The 26859-nt window shown below is 41.4% G+C and overlaps 1 protein-coding gene across 2 annotated transcripts in view; it reads left to right on the forward strand.

Annotated features, from left to right (window-relative positions):
• The window catches only part of PMEPA1 (prostate transmembrane protein, androgen induced 1), an 83355-nt gene that overhangs the window by 24838 nt on the left and 31658 nt on the right, over positions 1 to 26859 (forward strand). The gene's annotated exons all lie outside the window — the stretch shown is intronic.

Raw genomic sequence — 26859 nt, forward strand, 5'->3', positions numbered from 1 at the left:
GGAAGGAGGCCATAAGGGAGGCGATCTGCTGCTGCCTGCAGCACTTTCACACGGAGGTGAGAGGCGCTGTGGCAGATGGCGCTGGGCCTGGGGAATTTTGTCCCCTCTGCCCCCCCCCCCTCTCAGTGGCCCTGCCTGGAATGCTGAAGTGGTCAAAAAAAGTGAGGGAATTCTAAAGGACATGGGATAAACAGAGGTTTTCTATGCAGTATGAAAACTGAATAAAGGTATTCAGCATTTCCACTTTAACAACTTTTCCACTCTTCTGAAGAATTAAAAAAAAAAAAAAGGCCACGAGCAGGTTAGACTGCACTGGGTTTCAATTGCAACCCAAAAGATATAAAATGGGGGGGGGGGGGGGGGGGGGGGGGGGGGGGGAAACGACCCTGCCTCCGTTCTCTTTTTAACCTGCTATCATTTACTAAAGTTGTCAGTATTTAGAAGGGATTTTTGGAGCACATCTGACTGACCAGGTCGATACGGTGTGTTGAATCCCAGACAAGACTTGCGCTTTTAAGAAAATCCATCTGATCCTTAGTTATTCTTTTCCTTAAATTAGTCTCTCTTATCTTTGGATATCTGTGTGTGTTAGGCACCAAATATTTGAAGAAAAGTCCTCAAATAGTTTGTCTTTAGTCTCCTACACCTGAGCTGCCAACATTCAGTTTTCTAGGTAAAAATTGGTTAGGTTGGGGGAAGGGGTCACAAGGTTACTCTAGGTCAGAGGTTCTCAACTCACTCCTCAGGACACACCAAGCCAATCTGGTTTTTGGGATACCCACAGTGAATATGCATGATGCACATTTATCTTGAAAAGCAGATTGACATGATGTGTCCTAAGGATTAGGTTAAGAACCCTTGCTCTAGGTCATGCCCCCATTTCGGTGATAGGTATATGAGAGATGTCTTCTCCTGTGAATTACATCACGCAAAAGATGAATGTGTACTATAGGCAGGGGCAGTGTGTAGTCGCAGTTCATATTTCGTAATCTCTGTGAGCTAATTTCAGGATTTGGAGCACAAATCTAATCAAAATATCTCGGCACCCATGGAAATAAATATTGGCTCGTACAGCTTCATTGCTGGCAATATCCAGCTAAATATTACTGCATTATCTCAGTTAACCTTAGACGCTGGGTTATCACTAAAGCCTTTCACACTGTAAACACTGGAAATGTGTAGCTTCTACAAATCTTGACGAAAGCTACTTCCAAAATATAAACTTGTTAGCAATCCAATCCCAATTTCAAAACCATCAGCAATAGTTAAATTATGTTCTTTCATAGATGCATCTTTAACAAGTTACTTTTTTATATAAATAGCTAAGACTTATCATGTGTAAAATCTTCTGTAGCTGATATCTGTAGGCTCCTCTCCCTCCCCCCCTTGGCCTGGCCATGGTTTCACTGATCAGTGTCCTTCAAGGAGAGTTGATGAACAGAGGTGCCAGTGCTTACATCACCATGCTAAAAAAAAAAAAAAAAGAGCACCCCCCCCCCCCCTCGAGCTCAACAAGAATATTGAAAAGGAAATGGATTTTTAAAAAAATTTACTTATTAATTCTTAAATATCTTAGATTGCCTTCCCAACCCAACAAAGGTTGTCCAAAGCAGTTTACAACTGGCAAACGGGAAGTACAACAGATTATTAAAATAACAAACCTACAAGAATCTTGAAACAGACATATCTCTTTAAGTTCGCATTTTATTGTAGCAGAGCATCACCAATAATTTCATGACCTTTCTACAGTCTATCCCTCTGGGGAGAGCCATGTTTTTCTTTCTTATGGAAACTTAGCTTTTTGTTTAATTTTGTCTGGTAAGTTATTCTATTGCAACTGTGTCACCGCCGTAAATGCCTTTTCTCTTAGCTTTGTTGTCTCGGGTTTAATTTTTGAATGTGGTTTAGGACAACCTTGGAACACATCATTTTTTTTTTTTTTTTTTAATTTGTGTGGGCTGCAGCAGACGCACAAAAATACCTGGCAGATAAAAGAGAAGGGCGAAGACGTTGAGAGAGATTGAGCCAGTAAGTGGCCCTTCTCCTCACCCTTTACTATAGGTCTTGCTCTCAGAGGCTAGTGATCAAGGTGATTGGGTGCTGGCCTAGCAGCAATCTCATCAGATCTAGCAGGGATATTCAAGCCTTTGAAGGAGGTCTTATTGGCCTGTCAAATCCTGAAGAAACAGCAAATAATCCCCCAGATCCTGAAGCAGGTGTGCTGGTAGGAGGGGAAAATGGAGAGCAACTGATGCAGTGGCATGCGGTGACTGTGAAAAGTGCACTGACTTAATTTCCATGAGCGTTGCTGGTAAAACATGAAGGACTAAGTATTTCCTTGGGCTGAATGATGCTGAATGGGATGCAGTAGTGAAGGCTCCAAAGATGGAGGTGCTCCATGTTCTGTCTCCAAGGACAATTCTGGAGCTATAAGGGTTAAGGGTAATGCATCTTGAGTAAAGAGATGATGAGGCTTTACAAGAATTGGCCACAGACTGTTTCTGCTATAAAGGATGTAGTAAAAAATCTTCCCTTCTCTAGATGTATCCACTACATGTCTGAAATTTCCAGGGCATTACGTATCTACCTGGTGATAACAGCACTGTGATTTGTCAGGATCTGATGGAAGACCCTCTTAGAGACAAAGTGTGCCTGAACGTCTCACCTTCAGGAGAGAAGACCATGGAAGAAGGACTTTGGACTTTAAAACTTTTCTCTTGCTTGTGTGTGTTTTTCTGATTCCAGAAAGATGAGACCCAGAAAGAACATCTGACCGTTCCAGGAAGGAGAACAGCGTGTTCTTTGACTATGTGAAATGAAAAGGACAAAAAACTTGTGGCTATCATTCCGCTCACATCTTTGCTGTTTAAAGGTTGCCAATGAAAACACAAAACATTGCAATAAGTATCTTTGCAGCACCCAGAATACTGCATGTTAGACACAGGCCCTCTTTCACTTCAGTCCCATCACGGAACACGTGTTCTGTGAACTTTTACAAGAAAATAGATTTTTTTTTTCTGCCATGATGTGAACCAGAGTCCAGATGGATCAAATTACTAGCTCAACTGTTAATGGTCCATCTGAATCCAGAGAACTTCAAAGTATGGCGTCCATAGGGCAAATTAGGCCCAAAGGGTCTTACCTATCATAATACTCTGTTTCTAAGCCCTTTAGTTTTACTCTTTAGCTACTAAGCGTTTTTCCCTTAGACAAAAAAATGGGAAAATTTATTATTTAGTAAAAGGTCCTTTTTATTTCTATTGATCTGTCTGAATAAGCTACAGTGTAATCGGACTGGCTCCTTAAATGTAATTGTTCATGTATTGTGTTCTTGAATTCCTGTGGAAGGTACCGTGGAAATAAATCTATCACGGCATTACAAATGTGGGAAACAGGTCCGCTATCTTAGTGCCTAAGAGAAACATGTTGCAGTCTACCTTTTGGAGTGAGACAATAGGTTAATATGGGTGAGCCCAAGGCATTGTTGGCGTTGAAACCACCTTTAAGTTGCCTCTGCTACTATTTATAATTTCTATAGCGCTGCCAGTGACTGGATGGGCCTGACTCCAAAGTATATGTGTGTATGTCAGGGGAGTGCGGAGGTAGGTCCGTGCCCAACATCCCACCTGTGATTAACTCTGTCATGTTTGACCTACAAAGTTGCACCTTCCTAAAAGTTAATTAGAATCTCTACTGGAGTCACAGCATTTTCTCTATAGCTCTCCGACACCAACCTAGGAGATTCTTGAACTACAATTTAGCATTAAAAAAAAACAAAAAAACACAAAATGAAAACTTGAGATGCTCCATTTTTCATCTTTCTGAAGCCAAGGCAGGCATAATCATTAGGCAAGACTAAGTAGTCACCTAGGTCAGCAGCTTCATGGGGGTCAGCCAAGAATAGCAAATTTTAGTATTTAATGAAAGTATAATGTCCAATTTAAGTGTTTTATAGGATCTTTATAGAATGATCATATGTTTTTCTGAATCTCGGGGAAGGAGAGTTGGGTTACAGGCCTGAAATTTTAATTGAATGGGGGATGAGGTTAAAGGTTTACCTAGGACACCCAACACTCTTGCAATTTTGAGCATATTTTTGTCCTGTAATTCTTAATGGCTTTGGAAAGCTAGACTTAAACTGTGTGTATATAAATATAAGAACATAGCCATGCTGGGTCAGACCAGTGGTCCATCTAGTCCAGTATCCTGTTTTCTAAACAGTGGCCAAGCCAGCTCACAACTACCTGGCAGACCATTTTATTGGGTAGTCCATAATAAACTACTGCAGGCTGGGTTACACCATGTTTAGAAAGTTCAGACCAAATCTAGGATACTTATTTCAATAACTTGCATTGTCATTCTGCCCTTCATCTTTTCTCTCTCCTTGCAAAGGTAAAAGTTGCCACTTCAGACAAAGTATAAAGTTGCATTGGAGATCTTGAGAAGGATGTGCCAGCAACTCAAGACTCTCTTTTTAAAATAGTTTGATGTACTTAATATGCGTGAAAAATTGGATGAGTGGAGGGAGCAGTTATGTGTGGTGACTTTTTAGTATTTTGGTCTTGATTTGTGTCCTCTGTTGAAGGAGATATACTCCCCTGATTTTTTTTTTAAATTCCTTTCTCCTCTTAGCTGGCATAATTAAGAGATTTCTAAATGCTACGGGGGGGGGGGGGGGGGGGTAATTGTAGAGAGTAGGATGGTAAGCCTGTAAATGTCTAGATTACAGTAGTCTCAATGATCTGATGTAATAACTGAAAAATCAGATAATCTGAGACTCCGCTGTATTTATATTACACATTGCCCACATCAGCTTCCCTGTTCCTGGACGCCCCCCCCCTCCACACACACACACACTCTGGTTCCTCTCCACTTACTGGGTGTCTGCTGCTATGACTGGCGGGCATCCCCAAGCCCCGCCAGCCAAAGAGATTCTCCACTGGCGTTTGCTATGGGCTGGGGCTGCCAAGAGGAAGAGTGGGCAGAACCAGGTGAACCAATCGTTGGTCGACCCAGACTCTACTGTACTAGCATATACCAGTGTGTTCACGCTTGCACACATGCCAGATATACACCTAAGCGCTATTCTATGACTATGCAATTATGCATACTTTGCCAGTGGCGTAGCTACAGGTGGACTTGGGTGGGCTCAGGCCCACCCAGCTGCAGTGCCACAATGCACTCTTCCTCTCTCCCCCCTCTGCGGCGTCCTGGAATCTGCACTCTGGTCTCAACTCTTTCGCTCCCCGGTATCGGTACAGGCATCCTCAGCGCCTGCAGAGATTCATTCTTGCTGCTTGCACCGGCCCCGCAAGTTTCCATCTGCAGCGTTCCGCCAGACAGGAAATAGGCAATGATGCCAGCGAGGGCTGGACATGGCAGATGGAAGCCTCTGGGGCCAGTGCAAGCTGTGAGAATGAATCACTGCAAGTGCCAAGGAGACACCTGTATCGACATTGGGGAGGGAGAGTTGAGAGACAGGAGCGCAGATGCCGCAGAGAAGAGGAAGATGATGTGGGGTAGGTGGAAAAAAAACCCCTCATCTCCTGGAAGGTATTTGTGGTGTGTGGTTTGGGGAGGGGGCACGTGGAAGGTCCCACCCTATTTACCTCTGGGCCCATCCAGAATACCGAGTCTGGCTATGCTTCTGCCATGGACGTGTCGGGGGCATTCTGAAAAGTTGCATGCGTAGTTACAGATTACCGTCTCAGCGCACCCACCTTGGGTGCCAGCATGTGCACCAGGTTTCAGCAGGCATAAGTGATTCCCAGAGTTAGTTGTGAGAATCGGCACTAAGCTCGATTCTGTAAAAGTCGTGCACCCTTTATAGAATCGCGCTTAACACTGACCTCTCCCCCCCCCCCCCCCCCCCCCCCCGGTGACAAATTTTGAGCCATTTATAGAATTCTCCCCCATATGCCCACTTCACTTTACTAATACATTTGAAATCACCCTAGATACTATCCAGCTCTTATTACTTCATATGGCTCCAGAAAATATGCATGGGATAAACATAAAGGAATCCTGTTCAGAAGAAATGGATCCTCAGGAGCTTAGCTGAGATTGGGTAGCAGAGCTGGTGGTGGGAGGCGGGGATAGTGCTGGGCAGACTTGTACGGTCTGTGCCCTGAAAATGACAGTTACAAATCAAGGTAAGATATACACAAAAACTAGCACATATGAGTTTGTCTTGTTGGGCAGACTGGATGGACCGTGCAGTTCTTTTTCTGCTGTCATCTACTATGTTACTATGTTAAAATAAACTGCCTGAGCTTTGTCCATTGCAGTCCCTTTTATGCAAATCAGGAAAGCGTTCAATGTTGCATAAAAACCTCATGCAAATATTGCAATACCAAAACCGTTTTCTCATTTCCTCCCTCCCCCCCCCCAGCAGAGGGCTACACACACAGCTTCAGTTTTCTGAGTTTGTTTTACAGGTACTTTTAGTTCCGTTTTGCTTTTAGCTTTTTCTCTCCCCCTCCCCACCCCCCTTTCAATCGAAAGTTAAATTAGACTTCAGGTAATTATACACACATCTTTAATAGTTTATTTTTTTCTAGTAACATCTCTATTGCAGCCTTCAGTTCCCCCCAGCTCTGAGATCACAGGAGTTAATGCCTCTCGCTGATGCTCTTATCTGACTACTGCAGCACTCCTGTGGGCAAAAGCCACACAGCCTCACCATTTGTGCTCCTTGGCAAGGGGGCTGTAGTCTTTGTTTCCTAGATTAGCTGAAGAAGCAGACTCCTGGAAGCATCATCTTTTGCATTAGAATAGCAGGGGGAGGGCTTTATCGGAGGTGGCAGCTGCTGTCCCCATCCAACCTCCCCTTCCCCCATGACCTCCAGTCTCTGCAGACTGGTGACAGCCCTTTTTCTGACCTTCCCAGCTGCACAGCTCCCAGGCCTGAATAACTTATCCTTCACTCTGCTAAATGACTGCTAAGGCTAGGCCTTGAAAAGGGAGCTCCTTGACTGATCCAGAGTCTAAAGCAGCGATAAAACAGGGAAGCTTAAAATCTGCTTCCCAAAATACAAACAAATGTGATGCCTCTGGGAAAACATACCTAAAGTCACAGAAAACGCCTTTCTAAAAGTCCTTAAGAAAACCACTTTGAGTTCGTTCTTATTACACAAGAGAATAGAAAATCATAGATTTAATAACTATGTAAACTCGTTAACTCAATTTTGGTTGGGACCCATGACCTGAAATACTCAGCATTTTGGATCTGCAGCTTCAGTCATGTTTTCCTAGAGCCGGTCTCAAATATTAAGAGGATATGCTTAAGCCGCCCCTGCAACTCAAGTAGAAGGGTTTCAGACAGAACTTTTTTGTTTTTCGTTAGTAAACTGGATGCATTTTTAAGGAATCCTTGTTGCATCTGAACAATGCCCAGTAAATGTCTTATTTAGATTCTGCAGAGCCCATTCAGTTCCACACCCAAGATGTGAGGAGGGGGAAATACATGGAAGAACCTTATCCCTGGGCTATTAACGCAAATGGAAATAAACCAAAATTATAGCTCTAAAGCTTGTTCTTTGAAATCATGTAAAAAGACTATAAACACAAGTCCTCATGAAAGGGCTTTGGTGTGCAACGTTTGTCTCAGATTTCCAGGGGACAGATTGTAAACTCCGCTCTTGAATAGCACTTTGCATCAGTGATTAAGAAAGTAGTTATTGAAAAGACTGCTTCTGAGCTGACAGAGCCTTCAGAATTTATGGTCAGCCAGGTTTGAGCTGATTTCCTCAATTATGCAGAGTCCTGTGGTTTTGTTTGCCATTGTCTGTTGTGCTCTGTAGTCTTGCCTGGTTTGAGTGTTATTCAGAAGGGGCTTTAGACCTCAAAATGCTACTGACTGTTTTTAAGTTTTAGGCAGAGGGCTCAAATAATGCCAAGTAGCCACAAGTTGCTTTTGTTTGAAGGATTTAGTTTTCAGAAAGCACTGCGGCCCTTCAGTCTGGTTCTTAAAATGTAACCCCTCTTTGTTCCAGAAGTACCAAGGCACTTTTTTTTTTTGTATGATCTTACTTTTGCATTCCTCTTCTTCCCCCCCCCCCCCCCCCCCCCCATTTCTTATTTTTATAGTTGCAAGATATTAAATCCTTGGGCAAAAGATGTGATCTTTCAAGAATTATAAAAGCAAATTTATTTTATATGCATTTTGCAATTCTCTACCACTCCCACTCCATTCCTGCCAAAAATGTTAAATCTGTTCCAACAAGTTGAGTGCAAGGCTGGCTCTGGGATGGGTAAAGACTAGCAGTCAATGGTGCCCCCCACCACCCATCCAAGAGAGAGAGAGAGAGCGTAAGATGTTGTTCCGTTTTGCAGCTCTAGTGGGTTGGCAGCACACCAGCTTTTGCTCACACTGTGGTTCCCAGCGGTGCTTCTTGTCCCATGATGCCCTGGGTAACTACCCTACTCACTCTGCTCTAAAATGGCCCTTGCTTCAGTGCTTTGCGTTTAATTAAAATTACAACCTGATTTTACCTCCTTTTTCCTGCTGGCCATGCCTCCACCCAAGCATCCTTCTGGCTTTGGCCGTCGCTTTTTCTACCTGTTTGAAAGCTTTAAGGTCATCTGACACAATCACCCCCAAGTCCCGCTCTTTCTTCGCACACTGAAGCACTACACCCCCTATATTGTACCGTTCCCTCGGATTATTGCGACCCTGCATTTTTTGGGATTAAACCTTAGTTGCCAAATATCGGTCCATTCCTCTAGCTTTGCTAGGTCCTTCCTAGGAAGTCCAGTGCTGCTCCTGCAAAAGCTGAGACTTGCAAGAGTTTTTTTGCACTGTACAAGTTAAACCAAATGAGGGGGGCCCACACATTCTGATGGAGAAAAGCTTTGTTTCTGTGCTGGTGACTGGTGGGATGTGAGCACCACAACATCCTGCCTGGTAAGTGCAAATTATAGATGGCCTAGTGCCTTACAATTTGAGTCTTGCGTGAAGGGGTCTCTGTCCTCCAATCAGAGATATAAGAAAAGCTGTCAGTACGGTTGTGGGGAGGAATGGAAGGGAGTCCAAACACAAAGGAAAAAACCTCTACGCCAAGAAGCTCAAACAGAAGAAAGTAGAGGCTGATCAAAGGACGATTCCACCACTGGAGATGTTGTAGAGAAATACTTTATTGATGCAAATATTAAGGGACCTGACACGGTCCATGTTTCGGTGTATCAGTCCGCCTGCATCAGGGGCCAAATGGATAATTCATCCAAAAGAGCTTGAGTCCTGTGCCTACTTCTTTCATCATGGCTTTGGTTACTTGCTGGAAGGTCTTCATTGATTTCAGTCATAAGAACTGATGATAAAACAGTGGGGGTGGGGATCAGTGGCCAGTGGCTCGGTTTAGCTTTTCTCACTAAATCTGAAAAAGAAATCCCAGTGTTGGGTAGTTCTACTGCTGAAGTACTCTTCCAGTGACTGAGTAGACCACACTGTTAATTTAAACTCATCTGCAGTCCCCTTTCTAAATCTGTTCCTGTTAAGGTGAGCAAGGAGAATATCACAAACTTTGTTTTGATATCTTCGGGGTCTTTTTAGCAACGGAGAGAGACTAATATTGTAGTAATAGTTCATTGGCTTTCTATTTTATAATCGTCAGTAAATAATTATGAGTTACTGCTTTCTTTTTTTTGTGGTTTTTTGAAGCACCAGAAAGATAAATGTATGTTAATCATAAGATGTCAAACTACTCTTTAAATGTATTCAGATTTATAATTAAGGTAGCTCCCTAACAGAAATTTGCTGCTGAAATAGTCAAGAATTACTCCCACTTCAGTTCTTACATGCACAGATGCTCAGCTGAGACAATATAAAAATCCTTTCTAGAGTGTGCCAATAAATTTTAATGCGGAATGCTAATGGAATCCAAGTTCGTGGTACAGAAGAGTACAGTGTAAATTAGATTTCTGAACTGATGGTGATTTGGTTCATATTTGCTGAATCACAGCTGATCAAGCACATTGAATCTTATTAGAGTTGGAAACAAGTCCAACTTGACCCTAATTTTGTCCTGGTTTTCAATATTTAAATTTTTTGTCCTGGAATTTTAGTACTCAAAATGTTTTGGTGGTAACAATTTTGAAAGCTGAAGTTTTCTATGTATTGCTGCTACTACTACTACTTAACATTTCTATAGCGCTACTAGGGTTACGCAGAGCTGTACAGTTTAACAAAGGAGGACAGTCCCTGCTCAAAGGAGCTTACAATCTAAAGGACGAAATGTCAAGTTGGGGTAGTCTAGATTTCCTCAATGGAGGTATAATGGTTATGTGCCGAAGGTGACATTGAAGAGGTGGGCTTTGAGTAAGGATTTGAAGATGGGCAGGGAGGGGGTTTGACGTATGGGCTCAAGGAGTTTATTCCAAGCATAGGGTGAGGCAAGGCAGAAAGGGCGGAGCCTGGAGTTGACGGTGGTGGAGAAGGGTACTGAGAGGAGGGATTTGACCTGTGAGCGGAGATTTTGGGTAGGAACGTAAGGAGAGATGAGGGTAGAGAGGTAATGAGGGGCTGCAGATCGAGTGCATTTGTAGGTAAGTAGGAGAAGCTTGAACTGTATGCGGTACCTGATCGGAAGCCAGTGAAGTGACTTGAGGAGAGGAGTGATATGGGCATATCGGTCCTGACGGAAGATAAGACGTGCAGCAGAGTTCTGAACGGATTGAAGGAAAGACAATGATATGATCAGGGCAGTTAGGGTTGCAAGGCAATTTCATGTTGTAAGGGGTAGATTGAGTTGCCCTGTTGCATCCAAGGACTTTGTGGTCCAGCCTGCCTTTAGAGAAATTGGAACTAAAGCTTCATAGAATGGGGAAAACCCAGGACTGATCAGTCTGATCCTTATGGCTCAACTAATGGCATAGTGCAAGTTTCTTTTGGTGCTTCTCAACCCAGTCAGTTTTCAGGATTTCCACAATGAATATGTATATGAGAATTTACACGCATTGCTTCCTTGGTATGGAAATCTATCTCTTGCTTATTTTATTGTGGATATCCTGAAAACCAGCTGGGTGGGTGTGCCCCAAGGACTGGGATGATAACTTCTCTATATTACCTTGCAAGTGCCACTGATTGCTGGTCGAAAAGGGAACGGGCAGTGCTCCCTGGATGTAAAGGATGTTTACACCCACACAGATGCATCTAAGACACAAGAATTATTAGGGAAGTGCATCCAGTATCACATCCTGCCCTTTGACTTAGTGACTTAGTTCACTCCATGAGTCTTCACAAAATGTTTTGTTGTGATAGTAGAACATCTATGTAAACTGGGGCAGATGCATTTCCTTGTCTGGATAATTGGTTAATCAAGAGCATATCTCAGTAGGGTGCCACTGAATTGATGCACACAACTATTTGGGTGCTGGAGTCACTACAGTGCATTGTCACTCAAGTTCATCACTGCAACTTGTATTCATAGGAGCTAGACACAACTTCAGCATTTCTTTCCCCAGAAAGATTATTAAGGATATTTGTTTATCAGTATTTGGTATACCTTCTGGAGTCTTCCAATCAAAGCAGTTTACATAAAAAGAAAGGAGGAAATAGCATCAACCAATCGACAGAGAGTAAAGATGAGTAATGCCAGAAAAAAAGGAAGCCGTAGTACAAAAGACATGAATTCACAGCAGCACGTATAATGCCAAAAGCTTGCGTGAAAAGATGAGTTTTTCAGACCAGATCAAGACTTCTGTGATTACTCTGTACAAAGAGAAATGGATAGGATACTCCAAAGAGTCTGAGCATCAAAGAGGAAGGCACTTGGTGAGTGGACTCCAACTGGGCCTGATAGTGGAGGGAATGGTTAAATGACTATCTTGAGTGGATCGTAGGATCCTGGTTGGAGTGTGTGGTGAAGTCGAGGATGCCAGGTATAACGTCACTAGAAGTAGGGATTGGTTAAATGACCATCTTGAGTGGATCGTAGGACCCTGGTTGAAGTGTGTGGTGAAGTCGAGGATGCCAGGTATAATGTCACTAGAAGTTAGCACCTTGTGTGCTAAAGTCAAGATTTTTTTATTTTTTTATTTTTTTTTTGTTACATTTTTCCCACTCATGGCAGGCTCAATGCGGCAGGCAATGGAGGGTTAAGTGACTTGCCCAGAGTCACAAGGAGCTGCCTGTGCCGGGAATCCAACTCAGTTCCTCAGTTCCCCAGGACCAAAGTCCACCACCCTAACCACTAGGCCACTCCTCCACTTTGAATTGACTTCTGTAAGAGATTCAGCCTGTCTTCTCTCTTCTCTTGAACAGCTTTCTTGATGAGTTTTAAGCTTTGTGGGACTGGGACCTCCCATGAGATACTGTAATAACTTTTTCAGTTACTATGCCTTGTACTACTGCACACAATGTGGTCTTTTCTTTTTTTCTTTTAAATTACACTCGCTCTGCGGTAGTTTTTCCCTAATGCAGTAGCCATATGGAACCATACTGAGCACAACTCCCACAGTTAATGTACAGACTGCACTTCAAGGTAATATGGACATTTACAATAGTTTCACACATATAAGCCACTGGGTTGGGGAGGGAGTCCTAGGAGGGAATTGGTGGGTGGGAATTGTCACAGTGGCAACTCGCCGGATGCCATAAGCAGTGGCTGATAGCCGTTTTTACAGTTTGACTAAAAGGGCCGCAGCTAATACAAGGGTATGATTTTATATCCTATCAGAATTTTATGCACAGTTTTGTGCTATAAAACTGAAAAGTTGAGGGAGGAACGTTCCTGTCACGTACAGAGAGGTGATGCAGTAAGCGCAGCTCTGTGCACATGGAAGTGCCAGCACACGTAGGTGCAGAAGAACAGGCAGCAAAGTATGTCTGCTTTCAGTTTTGTTCATTTAAGCATGCAATGAACCATGCAATGTAAAGACTTAACATAGGAATGATGCAAAACACAGTAACGCACGAACTATTTATTAATGAACATTTATACCCCACTTTTTTCCACATTAAGCAGACTCAAAGTGACTTACAATGTACAGGAATCAAATACAGTTACAACTATGCGATTTAGTTTTGTTCATGAAGGCAAGATTTCATTTACTGAAGCTTACTACTACTACTTATTTCTATAGCGCTACTAGACGTACGCAGCGCTGTACACTTGAACATGAAGAGACAGTCCCTGCTCCACAGAGCTTACAATCTAATCAAGACAGACAAACAGGACAAATGAGGGATAAGGACAAAGAGTAGCAAGATTCCGGAATCCCAAAGAGTAGCAAGATTCCGTGCGGAATCCCAAAGAGTAGCAAGATTCCGTGCAGAATCCCAAAGAGTAGCAAGATTCCGGAATCCCAAAGACTACTACTACTACTTATCATTTCTATAGTGCTACTAGACGTACGCAGCGCTGTACACTTGAACATGAAGAGACAGTCCCTGCTCAACGGAGCTTACAGTCTAATTAGGACAGATAAACAGGACAAACAAGAGAGAAGGGAATATTAAAATGAGGATGATAACATAAGGGTTCTGAATTATTCCTGTGCCAAAACTCGGTGACAAATGAAACTAATCACATAGTTCCTAAACTGACCAAAAAATGGACCGAGTGAGTTTTGGAAAAGTGCTCTTCAATTACTATTAAAAAAAAAATAAGAAATGTGTCCTAATGTGAATCCAGTGTTGTCATCACCACAAGATGAAAATTAGTCAAAATCTTCAAAAACATCAGAATCCATAAAATATTCTGCTAAGCATGTATTTAAATACATTTCCATACAGCTTGCGGCCATCTCTATCACACAAGTTAATACCTGTGCTCAGATATTTGGCACATAACGTGCACATACCTGAGCAGAGGCTAACATATAGGTGCAACTTATGCAAAAGCACATTTACAGGAAGGCAGAAAATCCGTGGCTTATATGTGTGAAAATGTACTGCTCAGCAAGTGCAAAGCTTTACCACAGTTTAGTACAAGGTTCCCTTAATATATGGTCTTCCTGTGCACAAAATATATGGTTGGTAGGAGTAATATATATATATATATACACCACATTGTCCCACCTATTTGCAGGCTCAATGTGGCTTACATAGTACCGTGAAACACCATGAGAAAACACACACACACACACACACACACACCCCCCCCACACACACACACCGTGAAAACAACATTTGACCTATCAAACATCCGGAAATCACTAAAAACTAACTTGTTCAAAAAGGCATACCCTAATAATCCAACCTAAATGGATTTTAGTGATATACCTCTTAAATAGGCAGAAGTCTCCAAATTCATTGTTTCTGTCACATTTGTGTCAATGCAATTAGAATATTTAATAGTTGTGGCCCTTGTGTCACTGCTACCCTTAACAGTTTATTTGGTAGCAGCCTTCATTAACATAATAAATCTACATTAATATTCGCAAGAAATTGATGGAGTTCATATGATACAACAAAGCTAAAGCAAGAAATGGCTCTGTTAAACCATGTAAACCAGTCTGTAAGAAAAGAACTTGTTGCTTTCTGTTATGTTTCACATTTGGGTGCAAGAAATGTGCTACAGTAACTTGCAAACATTAGGTCCTTTTTTTTAAATTAAGAGAGTGTAGTTACAAAGCTACATTGGCTATTAACTCTCATTAAGAGTTAACATTTGGCAATTTCATAACATAAAAAGAGCCATACTGGGTCAGACCAGTGGTCCATCTAGCCCAGTATCCTGGTTCCAACAGTGACCAATCTAGGTCACAAGTACCTGACAGAATCCCAATTAGTAGCCGCATTCCATGCTTCCAATTCCAGGGCAAGCAGTGGCTTCCCCCATGTCTGTCTCAATAAGACTATGGATTTTTTCCTCCCGGAAATTGTCCAAACCTTTATGAAACCTAGATACACTGACTGCCGTTACCACATCCTCCGACAGAGTTCCAGAGCTTAACTATTTTGGGTGTAAAAATATTTCCTCTTATTTAAGTATTTCCATGTACTTTCATTGAGTGTCCCCTGGTCTTTGTACTTTTTGAAATGGTGAAAAATTGATTCACTTTTACCTGTTCTACACCACTCAGGATTTTATACACCTGCACCTCAGTCATATCCCTCTGAGCCATCTCTTTTCCAAGTTGAAGAGCCCTAACCTTTTTAGCCTTTCCTCATGTAGGAGGCGTTCCATCCCCTTTATCATTTTGGTCACTTTTTTTTTAAACCTTTTCTAATTCCGCTAGATCTATTTTGAGAGAGGTGATCAAAACCAAATGCAGTACTCAAAGTGAGGTTGCACCATGGAGTGATACAGAGGCACTGTAAGTTTTCTTGGTCTTATTTTGCATCCCTTTCCTAATCATTCCTAGCATCCACTTTGCTTTTTTGACTGCCACCACACACACTGGGTAGAAGATTTCAGCGTATTATCTACAATGACCTAGATCTTTTCCTTGAGTGCTGACTCCTTAATATATATAATAACTAATGAAAAGGGTGGAAAATGGGCAGGGACACAGTGCTAATCACTGATAACGTGACAGAGTTAACCCAACCTCAGTAAGTGTACCTAATAGAGATGTATGTTCATTTGAAATATTTCCTGTATCTGGCCTTGGCCCAAAATGACAGTACAAAGATTTCCCCCCCCCCCTTTTTGTTAGGAAAGAGTGTGCACCAGTAATAAACTACAGAAAATCAAAATGTTGGGCCTGCACAACCCCTAGTAACTATACATTTGCAGTGCAGTTAACGCACGATAAAGAACATTTTTCTGCATTTAACGGAGCAGTTCTACAACTGGGCACCTCCATTTAGGGGTCGCGAGGCCACGTGTTAGGATCCTATTCTATAATGGCATATAATCTTCTGTTGTAGAAGATTAGTATAATCCAGTATCGGTGCACCTAACATGTGCCTGCAGGTCCACTAGCCATAGTCCTGGTGTAACTGTGGGTACCTAAATGCAGCAGGGATGCACACAACCGACGGTATTCTGTAAGTTATGTGCATAGCTGGGAGCCCCGCCCATGTGCACACCCCATGAAGTTAACATGCTATCTGATTGTTACAGAATAGAGCTTAGACACACAGAACTAGATTCTGTATATCACACTTTGAACTTAAAAAAAAAATTGGCGCTGTACACCTAGGTGTATTCTATAAAGTATGCCAAGATTTAAGTGTACTTTGTAGAATAAGCCTACATATAAGTACATAAGTATTGCCATACTGGGAAAGACCAAAGGTCCATCAAGCCCAGCACCCTGTTTCCAACAGTGGCCCATCCAGGTCAAAAATACCTGGCAAGATCCCCAAAAAAGCACAAAACATTTTATACTGCTTATCCCAGAAATAGTGGATTTTCCCCAAGTCCATTTAATAATGGTCTATGGACTTTTCCTTTAGGAAGCCGTCCAAACCTTTTTAAAACTCCGCTAAGCTAACCGCCTTTACCACATTCTCTGTCAACGAATTCCAGAGTTTAATTACACGTTGAGTGAAGAAAACTGTTATCCGATTCATTTTAAATTTACTACATTGTAGCTTCATCGCATGCCCCCTTGTTCTAGTATTTTTGGAAAGCGTGAACAGATGCTTCACATCTACTCGTGTGGATTATAGAATACGTTAAGTGCCTAACTGCGTGACTAAATTTAGTCACGTGCAGTTACGCCAAGTAAAACTTAGTGTAAATACAGATACTTGAATGAGGCGTGGCCCTGGCGTATTCTATAATGCGCATAGATCTTAGAAGTACCCACGACCTGCCCATTCAGGCCCATGGCCAGGCCCCCCTTTTCAACTATACAACTTAGAATTTATGCATTTTATGTAATAGAATATGCCAAGAGCCCTGTTTCCTAAGGTGTGTTAGTGTTTTTTAGCTAATGGTAGAGACACCCATATATTTTTATTGGTGTCTCTAGCCTGGGCGTGTGCACTAAAAACACCAGTGCGCCTACAGCGCAGCTTAGTAAACAGGGCCCCAAGACAGTTGTACATGTGAATTCTAATGCCAATTAATTGCCAATTAACAAGTAATTATTGATACTATCGGCACCGATTGGCTTGTTAACTAAGTTGCGAGCGCAAATCCAGAATATAACTGGATTTGTGAGCACAACTTAAGCTCGCGATATAGAATCCGGCGGATAAAGTGTTCGTGTTCTATACATTTATATGCGTAAGGATTATGTAAATGGGGGCACCTAGATTATAGAATTTCCCTTGAACTGTGTAGCAAGATGTTGGGAGTCACTGCATTATATTTTGTTCCATTATTGCATTTTAATATCATTGATTACCATGTGATAAGTGCAACACTTTTTTTTACCATCATTTGGTGAATAAACTGCTAAATCCACTTTTTTTTTTACATTTAATATCTGCAAAATATAGCTTAGCTTACTGTTCAGTTAGTACATGATCACAGAATCTGAAACAGCTGGTAGAACTAGAAAGATGCTTCCTGATTTTAATGAGGACTTTGAACTCACTGATGCGTCATCCAGACGATTGCCCTTTGTTAGGTAAAGGAGCTTAGTCTAGACAGTCACCAAATGTATCGGCTTTGCATAATAGGACAGAGGGAGGGTGATAAGATGTGAAATGCCTTGCCTTACACCAGAGCTGAACATAATTTGATGTTAAATAGCTTAGACTAGACTGAAATACCTTGTGTTAACCCTTCTTTCTCACACTGGTGCTTCCTACAGTTCAAAAAGACTACATGGATCAAAAAACTGAAATTTGGTTGCTGCAGAGTACTTGAATTTTGTCCTTTTTTTTTCGAGCATCTACTTATACTATTCTTGTGACAGTACAAGAGAAACCTAAGATATGAAGTATAGATGAAATGTTTTAACATTTTGTTTTTGAGAATCTGGCCTTCTGAGCTTTACAGAAGACATAAATGAACTGCCACCTGAGAAAGCAGCGGTGCTTCTTTAAATGGCTACTTTGTGCATTTCAGGGCTTAAAATGCCCTTTTGTTCTAGTTTAGACAGGGATGCTATTTGGGAGGAGAGGGAGAAGTTGTTTATGTTCAGGGTAGGTTTAACAAGACTGTAAGCTTTATTTCCAAGTCTGTTTAAAACTGAATTTCTAAACATTTTCGCATAAACTGGGCTTTATTTTAAACCAAGTAGCTCCAGTGCATTTAAGCTGCATGTACAAGTTGCAGAGACCCTACAGTCCGCAGCTCATTGCTTGAAATGGCCTGTCTGTGACTGTCTAGATGACAGGCAGATGTACCTTTGTGGTGAAAGACAGGTTTCCCCTCTGGTTATACTTTAGTAAACAGCAGATTTCCAAACATTCATGGCTTGTTTTGGGGGTTTTTTTTAATAACATTAAGCAAGAAATGTTCTGTAGGAAAAAAACTATTTTCTTTCAACATATTGGCTTGAATTTCCATGAGCTTATCAGGATAAGGGGAGGTTTTGTTAGTCAGCTGTTATATGCAGATGACTATAAAGGAGCATTTTTTTTTTCCTTTTTAAATGTCTGCATTAATTAAGTGGGAAGAATGATCAAGGAGCGTCTGGATTGGCTGATAGAAAATATTACCATGACCGAACAGGTTTGGGGTTTTCATATGCAAATTTGATTCAGTAATAATCCTGTTCAGCCCCTGTTGGGTTGTTGAACAGACTGAGGAAGGGGCAAGCTGTTGGGGGGAGGGGGAATCCCCCCCATTGCTGTCACTAAAAACTGGCAGAGGGCACCCTGGAACAGACCTTCTAAACCACAGAACTGTAGAGGTAGCAGTTCTTTATAACATTTTCATTGGGGTTAATTTTTTGTTTTTATTTCTAGTGAACATTGTTACCACATATGTGCTGTGTATCATGATTCAAGGTTTTTGTTCGTTTTGGGGTTTTTTTTTTTTTCTGTCGAGCTACACTTAGAACATTTTAAAAACTTTTTTTTATGTATTTAAAATGCACATACAAAAATACATCTGGTGACGAGAGAACGTGTGTTTATGCAGCCTAAATGTAGGCATGCTCAGGGGCTGTGTTTATGCAGATCACAGGTGGCGTCTCACTTTATTTTATTTTATTTATTGGGATTTATTAACCGCCTTTATGAAGAGATTCGCCCAAGGCGGTGTACAGCAGGTACAGTTTAACATAAAACTTAGAATTTTATTAACAGCATAACAATAGTAAAATAACCAAGAATAAACATAAATACAATACATAAGAACAGCAAATTGAAACCTAGTAATAGGCCTACCATGAAACGGGATCAAAAATATACACATTTAACAGCACTGAAATTCAAACAGAGAGATAATAATATTTATTTATGAATGTATTTATACCCCACATTATCCCCACAAACATGCAGGCTCAATGTGGCTTACATAAACCAGAGTGAGAGAGAGAGGACTCCGGTTGATATCAGATACAAATGAGAATAGTAGAGTAGAAGGGCAAGAAAGAAAGGAAACGTTACATATAACAGTACATAAGAATAGGGTTAATCAGGATCCACGTATGCCAGCTGGGATGTCATGAAATATCTAATAAGCACATATTACAACATTCAATAGCAGTTCTATGAAACTAATGCTTTTCTACATGTAGCTGAGGGGCGAAGTAAGAGATATCGGTGGGGATAAGATGAGTGGTACAGTCGGTTGGGATGAACAGATGGATGGCTAAACTCAAGGCAAGTTCTTTGTACAGGTAAACCAGGTGAAAGGAACCTATCCTAAGTGTGTAGCAAACTAGTCCAGGTGCAAAATGAGTGTATAGTCTGTCACTCTTTAATATAAAGGGTTATGCACATTGGACTAGATTCTATAAATGGCGCCGAGAAATCGGCGCTGAAAGATTTAAACGCCGAGTGCTATTCTATAAAGAATCTGTTCTCTTTATAGAATAGAGGTTAAGTGTATAAACGGTGCCTAAGTTAATACTCTGGCAATTACCCCTGCTGAAAGGAGGTATAAATGCCAGCGCCTAAGTTAGGCACTGATTGGGTCTATTCTGTAACAATGTGCATAAATTCTAGGAACACCCCCAAATACGATGCACATGTAAATCCCAATTAAGGCCACCGAACATCAAAAATTGTTTTAGCAGCCAATTATTGGAATTGATTGGCTCATCAACTAATTTGCATGCTCAAATTGGCAACGCATGATGGTTCACGTGCTCAGTTTTAGTCACCATAAAATGCATACTTACTTTGTTCCCAAGCAGTCATAAATACACACAGCTTCAAATAGGCACAATTTCTGCAAAGAGGCGCAAGGAAAAGCGACAAAAATGGTATGGGATTTGCGTTGCAAACCGTACGAGGAGAGACTTGCTGACCTGAACATGTATACCTTGGAGGAAAGGAGAAACGGGTGACGTGATAGAGACGTTTAAATATTTGAAAGGTATTAGTCCGCAAACTAACCTTTTTCGGAGACGGGAAGGCGGTACAACTAAAGGACATGAATTGAGGTTGAAGGGGGGCAGTCTCAGGACTAATGTCAGAAAGTTATTTTTTTCACGGAGAGGGTGGTGGATATGTGGAATGCCTTTCCGCGGGAGTTGGTGGAGAGGAAAACGGTAATGGAATTCAAACATGCGTGGGATAAACACAAAAGAATCCTGTTTAGAAGGAATGGATCTACGGAATCTTAGCGGAGATTGGGTGGTGACACTGGTAATTGGGAAGCAAAACCGGTGCTGGGCAGACTTCTACGGTCTGTGACCTGATCGTAACTGAATAGATAGGGATGGGCTGGAGTGTAAATTTTAAGGGGCTTCGACGTTAGCATCAGAACATAGTACAAGAACACTGCTGGGCAGAAAGGCAAGGACAAATCAAACTAGGGTATACATATAAAGTATCTTGTTGGGCAGACTGGATGGACCGTACAGGTCTTTATCTGTCGTCATTTACTGTGTTACTATGTTACTATATAATACTATGTTCTGCTACCTTATCTCTGGTATTTTATAGACTAGAAACAGGTGCCTTCACACACGGGACCTGCTATAAAACTTCTCTCTAAGGCAATTCTGTAACTAGGCCTTCACAAGTGGGTGTCTCATAGACGCTACTCTTCTTTATACTTATGCACCCAAACGTGTGTAAGCACTATTCTGTAAGGGCAGGTATAAGTGCCATAGCATGCCACTGCAAGGGGACATATACATGGGACATGGGTGACGTTTCCAGTTAAGCACATAACCTAATACTGTAAGCCACATGTGCCCTTGGCTTATTTGGGCACCAGCAGCATTGGTTTTGCTTCTCTTTCGCAGATAGGTCCTTTTGGATTGCACTTCCAGACTCAGTTGGCCTCCGTTTCTCTTGGATGTGGGATTCCACAAGGCTCGGTCATAAGTACGTAATTTATTGCCATACTAGGACTGACCGAAGGTCCATTAAGCCCAGCAACAGTGGCCAGTCCAGGTTGCAAGTACCTGGCAAGATCCCAAAGCAGTACAATACATTATGTGCTGCTTATCCTAGAAATAAGCAGTGGATTTTCCCCAAGTCCATTTTAATAATGGTCTATGGCCTTTTCCTTTAGGAAGCCATCCAAACCTTTTTAAACCCTGCTAAGCTAACCATTTTTACTACATTTTCTGACAACGAATTCCAGAGTTTAATTACACGTTGAGTGAAGAAATATTTTCTCAGATTTGTTTTAAATTTAACTTTGTAGCTTCATTGTGTGCCCCCCCTAGTCCTAGTATTTTTGGAGAGTAAACAAGCAATTCATGTCTACCCGTTCCACTCCACTCAGTATTTTATAGACCCCTCAGCCGTCTTTTCTCCAAGCTGAAGAGCCCTAGCCACTTTAGCCTTTCCTCGTAGGGAAGTTGGCCAATCCCCTTTATCATTTTCATCACCCTTCTCTGTACCTTTTCTAATTCCATTGTATTTTGAGATGTGATGACTAGAATTGAACACAATATTTAAGGTGCAGTTGCACCATGGAGCGATACAAAGGCATTATAACATCCTTATTTTTGTTTTCCGTTCCTTCTCTAATAATACCTAACATTCTATTTTGCTTTCTTAGCCGCTGCCGCACACTTAGCAGAGGATTTCAACGTATCATCAGCGTCCCTTATTCAAGAATCATTATTTTTTAAGTGTTTCTTTAGTGCCAATGGTATCCTTTTGGTTTCTCCATAAGACCCTTGCGATCATGACCTTGCTGCTTTACAGGCCTGTCTGGACAAAGTAGCAGGCTAGCTCTCATATCATCGCCTTCATCTCAGAAGGCAGAAGACTGTAGCACTGCTTGCTATTTCACTTGTGTAAGGAGCGTCATATCGGCATTGAAGTTTTACATGTTACCCAGCCTCTTTGGATTTCTTTTGGTAGGTGAAAGGAACAGTGACCCATATAAAAACAGGTGTAGGAAGCGCCTTGTAATAAAAAAAAACAACTTGATTTCCAGAGAACAAATTACTTGAAAGTTCTACTACAGTTGCTCTTTGGTGTACAGTAGAAACACGTTTATTCTGCCTTCTGATTCAAGTAACAATCGGAAGTGAACAATAAATGATTTTTCTATGGGCTATAGAAAATGCCTTGATGGGTAACTTGTAATAGCCTTGAGCGAACAGAAAAGTGTGCATAATAAACGACTCTGCCTAACATAATTAAAGATAATTATGCCAACTTGGGCTTTGACATATATACTTAACACGTTGCCTATGTAAAGAGCTTTTTTTGAAATGTATGCAATTATCATTTCCTAAAAATATATAGACATTTGTTTTCCCATGTTGATTGTTCTACGTGTTAATCACCATTCAGGAAATACGGAATTAAGGTTGCTAAGTAGAAAGTAGGATCCTTTAACTTCCTTACAGATGAGTTTTCGTTTCAGGTACATTTACTGAAACGTCTGTGGAACTCAAATGAGATGCATTTCAGTCTAATCGTGTGCGTATGTTGGAGGACTTTGTACTGTATCTAACCTGTTGAGAGAGGGGATTAAGACAAGTTGCCTCTATTTCAACGAAAGGGAAATGGGACTTGATATACCGCCTTTGAGGTTTTTGCAACTACATTCAAAGCGGTTTACATATATTCAGGTACTTATTTTGTACCTGGGACAATGGAGGGTTAAGTGACTTGCCCACAGTCACAAGGAGGTGCAGTGAGAATCGAACTCAGTTCCCCAGGATCAAAGTCCGCTGCACTAACCACTAGGCTACTCCTCCATTCAATTTTTTTTTTTAATGTCTTGACATGAATGCAGGGTACTCCGTTTAAGCTCTCCCAGAATATCAGTGAGGGATTTTATGTATGTTTTTTTGTAAAGAAATTTGGAGGCATTTTTACTAAAGCCCTAACAAGCACTTAGGGGTGGGGGCCCTTTTACTAAGGTGTGGTAGGCGTAACGCGGGCGTACCGCACACTCAAAGAGCACTATCACGGGATGCACTGAGCTGTCCTGCAGTAGTGATCCAGTTACCATGCACTATTCCCACGCTGAAAAATATTTAAAACTTTTCAGTGCTGGAGGCATTGGCGAGTCGGTGTGCGTGTGCTAATTGGGTAGCACAGTCACATTACCACACACTACCTGATTAGCGTGGGAGCCCTTACTGCCTTCTAAATAGGTGACTGTAATGGCCAAATGCTAATGAGGAAATTAGTGTGTGGCCATTACAAAAAAACAAAACATAAATGTGGCCATTTTACTGGTGCATCAAAGGTGGCCGCAGCACATGGAAAACTCATGCACTACAGGTAGTGTGGACCACATTTTAGCATACCTTAGTAAAAGGACCGCTTAGTATGTGAAAAAAAGGCTACTATAAGATGCATTAAAGTGTTTTGCGGTATTTTGCGTAATGGCGTGTGTTGGTTTTTAAAATAATTTTTCTTTTAGAAGTAAGCGTTTCATGAGCAGAAAGTGGTCATGAAAGCATTAACCAGCTACAGCATTCACATTAGTGTGTGCTACCTGGCTAACACACATATAAGGTTGTATTCACTAAATGGTGCTAAAAAGTAGGTGCTAGGATAAATTTGCGCTCAGTGCTACTCAATAAAGAGTTTTTTTCCGGGCTGAGTGCTCTTTATAGAACAGTGCTCAGTGCGTATTCCAGCACCCAATTTTGGGCATGAGGACTTAACACCAAATGAAACCTGGTGGAAATCCTAGTAGGCAATTTGCGTAAGCAACCCCCCCCCCCCCCCCCCCCCCCCAAAAAAAAAAAAAAAGAAAATTCTATAACTGTGTGTAATTCTTTGAAACTCCAGTGACCCACCCATGCCCCTCCCCCACCCAGTCATGCCCTCTTTTGGGTTGTGCATGAGAGGATTTGGGCGCATATCTTAATAGAATCGTGTACAGCCAGATTGTGTTCCAGTCCAAATTAGAGCCAATTAATGGCAATAATTATTAACCTATTGATAATGGCCCACTAACTTAATTTATTTGAACACGGATCTGAGGATCACGCACAATTTTGGGCACGATTTATAGAGTCTAAGGGATGGTGTCTCCTGAATAGGAGGCTGTAAGTGCTGTAAGTGGAGGAGTAGCCTAGTGGTTAGTGCAGTGGACTTTGATCCTGGCAAACTGAGTTCAATTCCCCCTGCAGCTCCTTGTGACTCTGGGCAAGTCGCTTAACCCTCCATTGCCCCTGGTACAAAATAAGTACCTGAATATATGTAAACCGCTTTGAATGTAGTTGCAAAAACCTCAGAAAGGCGGTATATCAAGTCTCATTTCCCTTATGTGTTCATTTTTGCTTGCAATTCCCATGAGCTAGTGGGAAAAATTTAGGCAGGACTTGCGGGAAAAAAAAATCAAAAGCATAAACTTTAAATACTGTTGTTTGAATCTGGGCTTAGTGTGTGGGCAAAGTCCTGTGTTTGATGTGCCAAGCCCAGATGCAAATGCCTTTTTTTAGTAAAAGGTCCCTCTGCTTTGCTTTATGTAGCATCTCGCTCTTTCCCTCACACACGTTCATGGCCGTCTAATTTGTGTTAACTTTCTAGAGAAGTGGTATGACTTCCCTTTTTCATAAGCTTTCGTTATTTTTTTGTGAGGCTTCAATGTTTTGAAAGTTGTAGTCTAGCACAGACAACCCCTTTCTGGCTCAAACAGGTCCATAGTGAGTTACCTATTTTCAAAGCTAGAAACAGTCGTTTCAAGCAGGCCTGCTCACTCTGGAATCTAGAATCCAAAAGAGCATTTAGCAAGAACAGAAATATTTATAGCACTTAGACAAGCTGCAGTTGAACTTCACAACAAAATGCTTAAGTGGTTAAACCAAGCCTGTTGAAAGTAAATGGTAACATACTTTCCGATGCATGAAAAGCCTCAAGAGGTCTCAAGAGGAAGGGGAGGTGGATTAGAGTGAGGAAGCTTACCCCCATGCTTCACTGGCCACGTGAGCTGGAGAATAGCTTCAGGTTTTCAGTGCTCAGAATGTGACTGAAGAGAACAAAAAAAAACTAGTAAGACGAATCCCTGTTCAGATGTGTTATTCCTGATCTTCATTCTTTTCATGCACAGTTGTAACCAGACCTGAAATCATTCCAAGTGACCAAAGTACACGTATGAAAGTAAGAGTGGATATTGGGAACAGCTGAAAATTGCCACTTCCTCCACATAGGCATGAATATTTTAGTTTTCTGACTATGAAGTATATACTATCTCTGTTCCTATTTTATTTCCCACAACAGATAAACGTGATATTGACACGAATGAAATCTGTTTTACTGTTATGGATCTTACTAGGTACTTGTCACCTGGATTGGCCACTGTTGGAAACAGGATGCTGCTGGGCTTGATAGACCTTCGGTCTGTCCCAGGATGGGGATACTTACATACTTCAATTTATATAAGATGGAAAATAGACAATTTAATACAAATATACTCAACCTGTAGAAATCATACAATATCAGTTCTTCAAATATGATTCACAACATTAACTGAGTTTACTGGCAAACTCCCTGATGAAGCCAGAGGAGATGAAACTACCGGCCCAGTTGCTACTTTGAGCTGAGGAGTTTGAGTCACTGAAAAGGAGTTTCGAATATTGGAGCAAAACCTTGGAATGCCGTTTACATTTTGTGACATCTGGGTCTCGTATGGCATGATTTGGGCGATAAGTGCTCATCTTTTTGGACATTTTTGGGCTGTGTAAGAAAATACAGAAACTTTCGAAATAGGGGAAATGAGGCAGTGGTGAAATATAGGTGAACCCTTCTTAGTTGTGGATGCTGTGCTTCCAATTCTGAGACCATGTCCCTCATGTATAATTTTGCACACCGTGTAAGGTTATGCACATAAATTGAAAGGACATAAATGATTGGCATCAGTATAAGATATTTTCCAGAATTTCTGTAAAAACACCCAAAAACTCAACATGGGTCTTACCAGCCTGCAGGTAGTGGTAGGGTGTTGGGGAACAGAGAGATCTGCTCTCTTGATTTGGATTGTGTGTCTGATCAAGTGCGGGTCTGTAGGGTAATTCTGGACCAACCCTGTTTGAAAGATCTGAAAATGATTAATAAGTGAAATGCAGTCCTATCTAGTGGAAGAACCAAATCTGATACCGATCTCCTTGGATAGGAAAATATAACAAGTCTACGTGAGGGATTAATGTTCATAAGAATTAGAAGTAAGATATTGGCTCCTCTCTTAGAGGGATTTTCTGTACTAAAGATTTATTTATTTCGTTCCGTCTTTTTCATTGCTATTTCAAGGCGAGTTAAATTCAAGGTATTTCCCTATCCCCAAAGGGCTTACAATCTTAAGTTTTGTACCTGAGGCAATGATCAATAACAATAACTTTGAAATCTCCTCAGTAACATTTCTATGTATTGTGAAATAACTCAGTCATTTCATGAAACCCTGCTTGGTCAAAAGGATAAATTCTATCCATTTAGTCTCCAGTTAGTGTGCTTTTCATGTTCTTAAT

Source organism: Microcaecilia unicolor, chromosome 8 (assembly GCF_901765095.1).
Source record: "Microcaecilia unicolor chromosome 8, aMicUni1.1, whole genome shotgun sequence".
Classification (NCBI taxonomy): domain Eukaryota; kingdom Metazoa; phylum Chordata; class Amphibia; order Gymnophiona; family Siphonopidae; genus Microcaecilia; species Microcaecilia unicolor.